We start from the raw sequence: 12,202 nt of genomic DNA on the forward strand, positions 1-12,202 counted from the left end.
CAATCTATTATTTTTTTGCAGGAGTCTTTTTAAACCACCTGTTTTGTTAGGGTTGGTTTAGTTGAACTAGGTAATATAATTCACAAAGCCATTTAATTGGGTACCACATGCCCTAATCCCTTGAAAGTGAACCAGTAGGAGAGTCAGTGACATGATGTCTGTGGAACTCCTGCTCTCTCTCCAAGGTCCTGAATAATTTGGCCAGGCGAGGGTATTTTTTCTATCAGACCAAAGTAAATACAAATAAAAGTTGTACTTTAGTTTCACACCTTCATGGATAGTCTTATAAAACTCCGGGGCGGGGGGAATATCCCGTCGTGGATGATCCGCTGTAGGTCAGTGCTTCTCCAGCTTGAATGTGTGTGAATCACTTGAGGATCTTGTTAAAAGACACATTCTGATTCAGGAGATATGGAGCTGGTCCTGAGAATCTGATGGAGATTTCCTTAAATAGGAGAATTTACCCAGTAGTCAACAATTGATGAAACTTGAGGAGTAAAACCAACTGAGAAGTTAGAGGTCTTGTATTTGTATAGCTAATTTGGAGACATTGAGGAAGATTTTTGGAAAGTATTGTTAGCTATTATTTGTATTAAATTAGACCCCTTGGGACAAAGCCCACAATTGTGGCCTGATTTTAATACCTACATCTGTCTGAAGGTACATAGGACAAGATACAGAGTGGTCTACTTCCAGCATGAATTTAGAATGGTAGACTCATAAAATTAAATGGAGTCACCAAAATTCAGCTAATTTCAAGCATATGTATGTGTGTACACTGTGTATATATGTAATATTATATAATGCACACACATATATACTATGTATATTTATATAATATGTGTATTATAAATATTATGTATATACATACATACATATACACCTATGTGTATATATACATCAATGCACTGAGATCCAGAGAAGTGGACACAAGCTCCCTGTAGAGCATCCCAAACACTTTGTAACATTTTCTGCTCAGGCCGCAAGGTAGTCAGGTCCTCAGAGTACCATCCCCCATCCAGGACAGGATAACCCAAATGCTACTGCAAAACACCAGCAGCAGCTTTAGTGCCCTTGGACCTGTGCATTGTAGTGCAGCACTCCACAGAATACTGGTTTTGATTTTAGTAACTATCCAGACAGATTCCAATGCGCAAGTAAAAAATTTGCATAGTGTATTAAGAGGACAAGAAAAAGCAGAAAAAATGAGAGGGGTGTTGCCATTTGCTTCACAGTAGCCTCCCCGCCCTGCCACAAGTGTACAGTGATCAGTTACATGTCGGTTTGAGCTATGAAACCCTCATGCTCTATTAACTGTGGTGTTAGGACATTGGCTTCTGGCAATTTTCCATCATGTCAGTTCCCTGCATTTCCCCATTAGGCATACAAAATATTTTCCTTCCTATAAAATACACTTTAGGAGTATAACTTAGTGATGCACATTAGATACTGGAGCTTGGAGAAGTCAAGGTTTCAGTTCAATCTCTGGCTCATTATTAGTTTTTTCTGTACTTCATTTCTTGATTTAATGTAAATTGACCTAGGGAATATTTGGAACACTAGTAATAGGTTTTGAAAAAAAAATCATTGAGTAGAAACTCTCAGAAACCCTTCTGTAGAAAAATTTGGAAAGGTAGGGTTTTTTTTTTTAAATATACTCTCAAGAAGGTATTTATAGCAAATCATCAGGTACCTTTGGTAATGAAAGACATGGTTAGTATTTTGAGCAATACCTCCCATCTGATACATTATTCAGCCTGAATGGGACATGACATTCATTTTTCTTGATGGCACTGAGTGACTTGATGCTATTTCAAATGGTAAATCTGCGGGTTTGGATTATTAAAAAAAAGTTTTTTTAGTAACATGCCAAGGACCAAATTGATAAGGTTCTATTTTAGTTCCCTTAAAGGTAAATTAGCTTGGAGTCGTGTTAAAACTTAGTAAAATAACACAGTGTCACCACGTTTTCTGGGTCTATAATTATACTATTTTTTAAACTGTATTTTCCCTACCTTTTTCCTCTGCCTTCATTACCCCAAACACCATCAGAGATTTCCCTAGAAACCTTTAAAATTCACAGTGAATTTTGGTATTTCCTGTTTATATGGCTAGCTCTCTGAAAATGCATCCATTGTCTAGATACCAGTTAATATCAGGTCATACTTTATACCGCACTAAGAAGTGATAAAAAATCAACAACCATAGGCTTCAATGCTTTTTTTTTCTCGGGGGCTTCAACGAGTATTTGATTTTGCTGAAATTACTGCTTGGCAGTTTTAAGCTAAGAGTCCAACATTGGTTCCTTTGAGTTATGTGTTTGCATTTTTTTATTGAATATTGTGTGTACTACTTGTACAGTTTATGCTAAGAGGGAGTGGCTTTAAGGTGCAATGAATCTTTGTTTCCACTTTACCAGACCTACAGAAATAATTTCTTTAAGAGGTAACCACTTTGTACCCAGACTGTCTAAAGTGCATATGAATTTGGAGATACATTTTACTGACAACTCCAAGTTTCAAGAGTTAAGAATGCTCATTTATAAATAGTACTATTTTTATACTCTCTTCAGCTGGAAATGTGAATCTGTCAATTAAAGAGTGTCAAAGAGCTACCCAAACCTCCAAAATGACTCCCAGCTACCTCGCTTTTGAAACAAGAAAGACTCCTGAGTTGCATGCTGTGGGATGGGCCCATTCCAGCAACTAACACTCAATAAAGAACTGATTAATGAGAGCCCCTAGCACGGTATTGTATTTTTTTCCCCTACCAGTGATGATGCTAACACATGTGATTAGACTTTGTGTTATACTTGTGTAAAGGGTTTTATAGTTCATTTTAAAAATCTGTTGAGAATGATATTGAAAGGTAAGCTAGTACTATTTGAAAGCATTGATATTTAATTAATTAATATTTAACTACATGAGTGTATAATAACTTCACTTTATACATTCGCCTAAATTTACTGAAGATACGCATAGACGTTGTCTACTCTCGCCTCTTCTTGGGTGGTTCACTGCTCTTGAATGATGTGATGTCACACTCTTCTGGTTTCCCGCCCACTCTTGTGACAGTGCCTGTTAATACCCTTTATGTGTCCTGCTCCATTTCCCCCTCCTTCTGCCTGTGTTTTAAATCTCAGTGCTCCTCAGACATCTTCTTGGTCCTCTTCTATGCTCTGTATCGGTCACAGTCCAGTGTATACATGTTGATGACTTCTTAAATCTGCTCCCCCAGCCCCGATCTCTCCCCGACACATCAGACCTCTATATTCAGCCTCTCTTACTAGATCGCTCTCTTTGGAGGTTCCACAGGCATCTCAGACTCAGCATGTCCCAAACAGGATTTGTTGCTATGTTCTTCAGCCACATTGATTTTGTTTTTATTTACTGAAAGTACCATATTCTCTCTTACTTGTTTGCACATAGCCTTAACCTGAAATATACTTTCCCGCCAGAAAATTCCTTTTGACTCAATAAATCTCATAACTGACTTTCTCCAGATAGCCTTTCCCCATTCTTATGCTAAGATTTGGGATCTCTTTTACATAGTAGTAATGACAATAAGATAGTAATGCTGTAGTAATATAGTTTATAGTGTAGCAATATATTATATAATATTAATACATATTATATAGTTTACATAGTAATATAGTGTGCTTATCAATACAGTAATAATGATAAAGGTAATGGTGATGATGACACTGGGGCTCTATTAGTTTCTTATTGAGGGTGTAACAAATTGCCACATCCTTAGTGGCTTAAAACAATAGAAATTTATTATCTTACAGTTCTGTACATTGGCAGTTTGATACTGCTTTCACGAAAGGCTTTGGCCGGGGGGGAATATCAAAATATTCTCTGACTTCTAGAGGCTGCCTGCCTGCATGCCTTGGCTCATGACCCCCTTCCATCTTCAAAGCCAGCAATGGCCTCCAGAGCCTTTCTCACATTGCTTTACTCTGACCCCAACTACGGCCCGTGGCTCCTGCTTTCACTTTTCAGGACCCTTGTGATTATATCGGGTGCACCTGGATAATCTGGGTTGCTCTTCCATTTTAAGGTCCACTTATCAGCAACCTTAATTTTATTTGCACCTTAGTTTCTCTTTGCCAACTAATCTAATATATTCACAGGTTCTAAGAATGAGGTCATGGACATCTTTGGAGGGGCATTTTGCTGTCCACCATAATATCTAACAGCTGTTTAGAACTTCCCACTCGCTAGGTGCGATTCTAAGCACCTCACATGTGTGGTTGTTCAGAACTGTGGGGGGGCTGAGATTTTACCTTATCCCATTTGCAAGCTTGACAAGTCAGCCAGGCATTGTTTCAGGAATGCTTGCCAAAGACATTAAACTCCTGGGTTAGAGATAAAATCATGACGGCTTCTAGCGATAGCAGTAGCCAGAGATTCAGTATTTTTTGTGCCGGTTCCCTGAGCCCCAATTCCCAAGAGCAATAGAAGAAGGGCCAGGTGATACCTGCCTATGTAGTGGATTCTATTACAGGTGAGAAACCCAAGCCTACAGAACCTGATTCTTTTATAAATGATGGCGTCTCTGCCTGTCTTTTGCTGTGGAGAGGACACGATCTCTATTTTTGCTACACAGATATTCTTAAAAAGACAGCCTGGAACAAAACACAGTCCGGATCTGTGCTCATAAGACATATAGAAATGTGAGAGACCCTTGAGAATTGTGTCCCAACAACGGCCCTTGCAGTAACCCTGTGAAATAGTTGCAATTATAATCATCTCCATTTTACAGGTAAAGAAAATGAGGGACAGAAATGGTAAGTAGCATGCTTCATTAAGTAGCAGAATTGAGTTTGAACCTAGGCTGTCTGGCTTCAGAGCCCGTGTTCTTAATCTCCGCTCTGTGCTGCGTCCATCATACCAGGTGCTCACCCAGCATGTGCACTGGACTGCCTGTTTGTCTACAATGGCTCTACTTCTTAGACCGTATCTACCATTGGGGCTTAATGGGACTGCATCTTTATTGTTCCAGGTTTATATATCCAGTGTCCAGATCAGTCTGGCCCATATTAGGTAATGAATCAGTATTTTAGGGGTAAATGAAAATGCATCCTAAATGAAACCTTAATAGAGAGCAACCTTTACTTCCAACCTACATTCTCTTAGATAACCACAAGTCTTTGTTATATAACAAGCATTAGTCAGTTTGGCCTGTTAACCAAATGACGAAGGTAGGGGTCATTCAGTGTGTGTTCAGTGTTTATGCCTAATCGTGCCCATTAAAGCAAAGACCATGAGTTTGGAAAGTGCTTGAAAGAAGATGCAAGATACGATGATGGAAACTGAAGTAGAGCTAATTTAAAAAAATTAAATGGGTGAGAAAATGACAAATATTCCTTGTGCATATAGGATAAGTCCTTTGGCGTAGAAATTCTTTTTCGAGGGAAGAGGAAATTAGGCAACACATGAAAAGCATTCCTCCTTTGCAATTGACAGTAATCAGTAAGTGTTGGAAAAAAATGATTGCAGAAATGAAAAAAAAAAATCTTTTGAATACGTGGCAAGAGGATCAGCAGAAACATAGACTGCGTATTATGGCCTAATGCTACTTTGGGAGAATGCTGGGAATTTGAGAACTGAAATGCTAAGCTTGTGAATACAAGTGGTACTGATGAAAATTCCGTTATAGGCCAAAAGGTGTAGCTGAAACTAGCCTTTTTTAGATAGAAAGACACCCCAATAGAAATTCCATCAGGCGAAAGTGTTTTGTTTTAAGCTTTGAAGAACTGAATCACTCTTAAATTTGGTGGAAATGTACCCAGGGAAGGGCAAAGCTTAAAGTCCTCTTTGTCAAATGAACTTAAAAACAGCCATTCAGAACCTAACGAGTTTGTGAGTAAAAAAACAAAAAAAAATCAAAATAAAACTTCAGAATTTGCACTTGGAAGGAAGAAGAAAAGTTGGTGGTTCTCATTTTATCAATACTGGTAATAGGTGACTTCTGTGAATTTTTATCTTGTTTATATTACTATTTCAAATGCAACTTATATTTCTACTAGGCACATATGCTAATTGTCAGAGCAAGGAGTTTTATTTTTTTTATACTGAAGCATAAATGCATATACATATAGTATCTTGAGCAAGCGCTGGTCATGGCATAATGAAAATATAACATTTGTTTTTACCTATTACACCTTTAAAACTTACTTAGCATCCCTGAATAATAATATGGAAATGTCCTATGATGTAGTCTCTTTTGTTTTGTTTGCTCATTTGCAGGTAGGTCCTATTTGGCTTTACATCCTGACTTAAAATTTCAATTCAGAAATTAAAATGCCTGATGTAACATAGTAGCCAACACTTCATCTTTGTTCAAAGATAAGAGTCCTCCTCTTCTAAGCTAAAGCCTGTGATGCATTCAATTCCCCAAGATGGGGCTGAACTGTAAAGATCCCAACTAGTGATAGCATTGATTTATCATGTTTTGTAATTAAAACTAAGTGCTTTATATGGACCATCTCATTTAATCTGCACAACAACCTGTAAGGAAGGTACCATTAATTTCCCCATTTTATCCATGAGGAAATGGAAACTGGGAGCGATTAAACCATGTGTTCCAAGTCTCCCAGCTACCAAGCGTTGGACCTGGGTTTGGATCACAGACTGTGGACTCCAAAGCTCCAGCGTTTAACTGTTAGGTTCGCTATCCTCTGCCAAGGAGGCCTGGGTAGCAGAGCTGGAGAGGGAACCTGGGTTGTGCTGCTAGGGTACAGCATGGAGGACAGTGTTGGGGGTAGAGTTTAAAGGGCGACGTGAGGCAGGACACAGAAGGAAGAGTGAGGTCCGAAGTTGGGGATTTGAGAGCAGGATGGATTTGGGTGGAAGGACCAGGGCAGGGTTCAGAATGTTTCTGTGAATCTGGAGGGAGTGCCTCCCAGTGCTACTTAGTGGAGGAGTTTAAAGAAGCAGCAGAACACTTCACATGGCAGAGAACTGTGGGCCTGCTGACCAGGATTGCAGAATTTAATGCTCTTTCTTAGATGGGTATTGGCCAATGGTTATGTACCTGTTTGGCTTGTAATACCAGCAAAACTAGTTGTAGGCTACATTCAGCATGACTTGTCATCGCAAAGAAGACTATTCATTTATTTTGCAATGAATTCTTGGACATTAGCCATGTTCTTGGCACTGTGCTAGGCTCTAGAAATGCGTCGACTGAGATAAAAAACGACCTGCCTTTATGGAGGTGAAGTTCAATTGTGTTGGAGTTCCAGCTTAGATGCTATCTCTCCAGAGAGGTTTTTCCTGGTCACTCACTCTGACCAGGAAGTATCCTCCCCACAACCCCATATTCTTTAACATCCCTTGTGTTATTTTCATTGCAGTCCCGATCCTAATCTCATATTGTTTTATTTATTTATCTGAGTATTTTTTGGCTCCTTACCCGCCCCCTTTCCCCAACAATCCTCTAGCCCCAAAGCTGGAACGTGAGCCCCATGGGAGTCAGGTCATTGTCAGACTCCGTTCCTGAGGCAGAGTAAGGACTCAGCAAACTTCATGAATGACTGGGTGAATGGAGAAAACATACTGCATATACAGGGAAAATAAGAAAGATTGGTTACTCCCATGAGAAAGCTTTATGGATTTTTCCCTATTGTGAGACCAAAACTTCTAGGATTAATGTCTGGCACTTTAGATTTTCTGAGTAGAAAATCTCACACACAACCAGGGACCACTGCTGTTCTGTAAGGAAAGAGCTACTTCCTCTGGTCATACTCCAGGCTTGGGGGCAGCTCCGTCCTCGCTCAGGTCTGGAGGGATTGGCTGCTGAGGTGATGGTCTTGAGTTGCCAGAGGGTTAAACTTTTTTCTTTGGTATTTAACCTCTGATCTTCCAGGACTTTCTATCCTTGTTCAGGCTCAGGTTTGAAGTCTGGGTCATTGTGTGTTCTGATCGTAGCCGGGACTCTCTTACTACTTTCAGAATATCTAGATAAATAAATGGATGGCAAATGCAAAATGAATTGACAAGTTTGGGTGTGGACAATGGAAGGCAGAATTGGCTGGTGAAGAAATATTGCTGAGGAGAGCCAGGACTTTAGGGTGTCTGGCTCAGGCAAAAGGGAAAGTGTTAAGAGAGAAAGACAATGGATAAGTACCTAGATGTCATGTTTCAAATGGTATCTCCTCTACTCCTTTTACTCTTAGAACATGGAGTGCAAACTTGATATTGTGGCATAAAGTATCTGAGTTGAAGGACACTAGACTCTCACCTGAGAGCCAGGGCTTGGGTGAGCCCAGAGCTCGGGCCAATACATCTTATTCTAGATGGCAGCCGACAATGATCTGTAAGCCCAGAATCTGACCGCGGCATAGAGAAGCCTGATATTGCACACTTTTTTTTGCTAGTGGTTATTTAATAATGTAGAGTGCATTAGAGTAGATATTTACAAAGTTATGCATCAGAACACTGCCACTAACACTGGAGCCTATTTTGGTTTGCATGTATTATTAGACCCTGTTTGGTGATTCTTTGGACCTTCCCACATAGTTTCAGTGTTCCTCTTAGCATAGTGTTTGTTGTCAGGGTAGCAGGACATTTTTCATGGTGATTGACTTTCCTTCAGAGTGCAAAAGAGGAAGTTGCGAGGTTATCTTTATGTTTAAGCCAGATTAATGGGAGGGATCTATTCCAGAAGGAATAGTACACTGGGGAGCGATCAAATAACAGTCTACCACAAAGATGCTTCCATATTTTCCTCTGAAGCTCAAAGAGAGCTTCTGGGCATGTGGGAAGTGACAGATGACATTAGAGTGGGTGAGAACACTCAAAGGAAACTAGTAGAATGAGTTTAAAAAAAAAAAAAAACACACCAAACAACTCACAGATGGAAATGCTAGGAACTTTGATTTTCAAAAGTCAGGATGAAGAAATAAAAACAAAACAAACAAGCAACAAAAATAAGATAGGCTAATCTCAGAAGTGGAGGAGAAATATTGATATATCCTGTTATGACAGATCCTGATCAACAAACAGCATGATAATTCTCAGCAATATCAAACAAATAAGAACTGAGAAGTGTCCATGAGATGTTGTGATTTTAGTTAGCAAGAGCTGTTTTGACCAGTGTTAAAGGTAGAGGGGTGCCTGGGTGGCACAGCGGTTAAGCGTCTGCCTTTGGCTCAGGGCGTGATCCCGGCGTTATGGGATCGAGCCCCACGTCAGGTTCCTCTGCTGGGAGCCTGCTTCTTCCTCTCCCACTCCCCCTGCTTGTGTTCCCTCTCTCGCTGGCTGTCTCTATCTCTGTCGAATAAATAAATAAAATCTTTAAAAAAAAAAGGTAGAAGGCAAATTATAGTGCATTGAAGGGAACAAGTAGAGAAAGTCAGATTTTTATGTTAATGTATGTGATTGCATTCACTAGAATTATATGAATATTTGGTATCTGCCTATAGTTTTTAAAACTGTAGTAATTAATTGGAAACAGAGTACTATGCATAATTTTATCCAGGATTTTCTTTGAATTTCCAATAAATTAGATTCTGAAACATTTGAATTTTCTTCTGTTTTCAAGGCATATTAAAGAGGATGGTTGCACATTTTAATGGATTTAGCCTCATGACAAATTTATTTTTGCAAAAAATTAAAATAACCTAATTCAGTGTGAATAAATCTTAACAACTTCAAAGTTAAAATAATATTTCAACTCACTGAAGGTACTTTTTTTAAAACAGATTCATTGAGGTATATAATAAGTGCAGTAACTGCACACATTTTAAGTGAACAGTTTGATTTTTTAAGTTATGTATACACCCATGAAATCATCACCCTAATGAGCATATCCCTAAAAGTTTCCTGTTGTAATCCTTTAACACTTCCCATCTTTGTCCCCAGGAGACCACTGATCTGATTTTTGATACTCTAGGTTAGTTTGCATTTTCTAGAATTTCATATAAATGCATGATTCATACTGTGTGTGTGTGTGTATATATATATATATATGTATATATATATATTCTTCCTTTTACTCATATAACTATTTTGGGATTCAACTTTCCTACAGCCTAATTCTTATTGCTGAATAGAATTTTGTTGATATACTACACTATCCATTCACCTGCTGATAGACATTTGATTGACTTCTAGTTTTGGGCTGTTGGAAGTAAAACTGTTAGGAATAGTTGTGTATCGGTGTTTATACAGATATATGTTTCATGAAAGTATTCCTTTTTTTTTAAGACTTATTTATTTATGAGAGAGAGAGAGAGCGTGTGCAAGTGGGGGGAGGGGCAGAGGGAGAGAAACTCAAGCAGACTCCCTGCTGACTGGAGAGGGTGACTTGGGGCTTGATCTCACAACCCATGAGATCATGATCTGAGCCAAAATCACGAGTCAGGCGTTCAACCAGCTGAGCCACCCAGGTGCCCAAAAGCATTCTTAAAATATAGAACTATATACAAATATAAAAATATTAAGAGTCCTTAAGGTATAAAGGCACAGAGCAGAGAGGCCCAGTTAAAATATCTTTCAGTAGTTGTTAGAACAAAATCCAAGTTTCTTTGGTATTTTGTTACAAGGTTATTATGTGCATAGTAGCCTAATCTAAATTTTTTAGTTCCACTTTTTCCCCCTTCTGCTATCCATAGACATGGTTCCCTATATCTATTGTAAAAACTTTCTGTGTCTGAGAAGCTGCCTCCCATTACTGATGCTTCTGCGTTTTACTCTGTTCTCCATCACTTTTTCTGAGGGTAGCTCCATTTGCTCGAGAGTTCTTGTCTGGTTGATGTATAGCCTTATTACCCAGGCCTGGCTTCTGTGCCCTTGGAAGTCTGGAAACCAATAGGTAACCAGCTGCCTGTTTAGGTCATTAGTGGTTTCTTTGGCACCAACCTTTAACTGACCCCTCACCGTACCTGTACCTGCTTATGCTGCTAGTTAAGCTTTTGCTGTCTGATGACTGCCCCCTAAGTGTACCTTCCTATTTATTACAAACTCCTTGAGTCTCCATCTGGCTCAAGTCAGGAATCTTCTCTCTGTACCAGTTGAGCCAATCCAGATTCCAGTGTGTGGCCTGATCTGCTCACTTCCTTTTGGGGACCTGACTGCTCTCAACTCTTGGAGAACTCCAGCATACAGAAGTGCGTCTGTTTTCAACAGGCATGGTTCCAAAGGATTGTTCCTAAGTTCACGTGTTCCTTCAAGTACATGACCCCAGATGGGTTACTGCTGTTGCCATCTGCTGGTGGCAGACAGGATTGGCACAGGATGGGACTGCTGCCTAGTTTGGTCATACTTAGGGAAGGTCTCAAATTAAAATCTTAAGTAGAAGAATGTCTACTTATGATGTATTTGCAATTTGTTCTCCTTTATATCCTTCAGCCACACTGACCTTCTTGTTTGTCCAATATACTCATCTAATTTCCCATCTCATTTCCTCCTGAGGACCTTTGCATTTGTTGTCCCTTCTTAGAACACACTTCGACAAGTCTTTGGATAGCTGACTTCGAACATTATTCACACCTCAGGTGGAATGTGATTACCTTAGGAGGCCTGCCTTGACCACATTGCACCAGCCCCATCCGTCAATCACGGTCTTACTCTGTTGTATTTTCTTTGTAGAACTTATTGTTCACTGAATTTCTTTCATTCATTTACTATTTGTTGATTGACCTCTTCCTCCTCCACACACCTACATATGAATGTAAGTGCCATTAGAGCAGGGGGCAAGGAGAGCTCGAAGGATGGGACGATTCTTATATTGAGCAAAGGAGATGTTAAATAAATACTTGTGTCAATGAATGCAGATAGTACCTCTCTGCCTGTTGAAATCCTATTTGCTCTTGATGTCCAACTCAAATACTAACTCTCAAGAACATCTCCAACCAGACGTTTTCTCTCTCTTTCACAGCACTTTTTATTCTTTCGTTATTTCTCGTATTATACTCTCCTGTCCCCATTCTTAGATTAAAATGTAGTGGATATAGGGATCATATCAATTTATTTTATTATACATCTTAGACTTAAGGACACTGCAAGTGATGAGAAGATGTTCATTGAAATGATGAATACATGACAGTCAACCATATTATAAGACTGCTGACCATTTTATTCTTTTTCTTATTATGAAATATGTAAAGCATACAGAAAAGAAACAATAATATTACAAATAGTATCCGTGTACCCATCACCTGCTTTTAAAAAATTAATATTAAAGACAGATTTGA

At 39.1% G+C, this 12,202-nt stretch overlaps 1 protein-coding gene across 2 annotated transcripts in view; it reads left to right on the top strand.

Annotated features, from left to right (window-relative positions):
- The window catches only part of TRHDE (thyrotropin releasing hormone degrading enzyme), a 367,482-nt gene that overhangs the window by 181,703 nt on the left and 173,577 nt on the right, over positions 1 to 12,202 (top strand). The gene's annotated exons all lie outside the window — the stretch shown is intronic.

Source organism: Ailuropoda melanoleuca, chromosome 15 (genome assembly GCF_002007445.2).
Source record: "Ailuropoda melanoleuca isolate Jingjing chromosome 15, ASM200744v2, whole genome shotgun sequence".
NCBI lineage: Eukaryota > Metazoa > Chordata > Mammalia > Carnivora > Ursidae > Ailuropoda > Ailuropoda melanoleuca.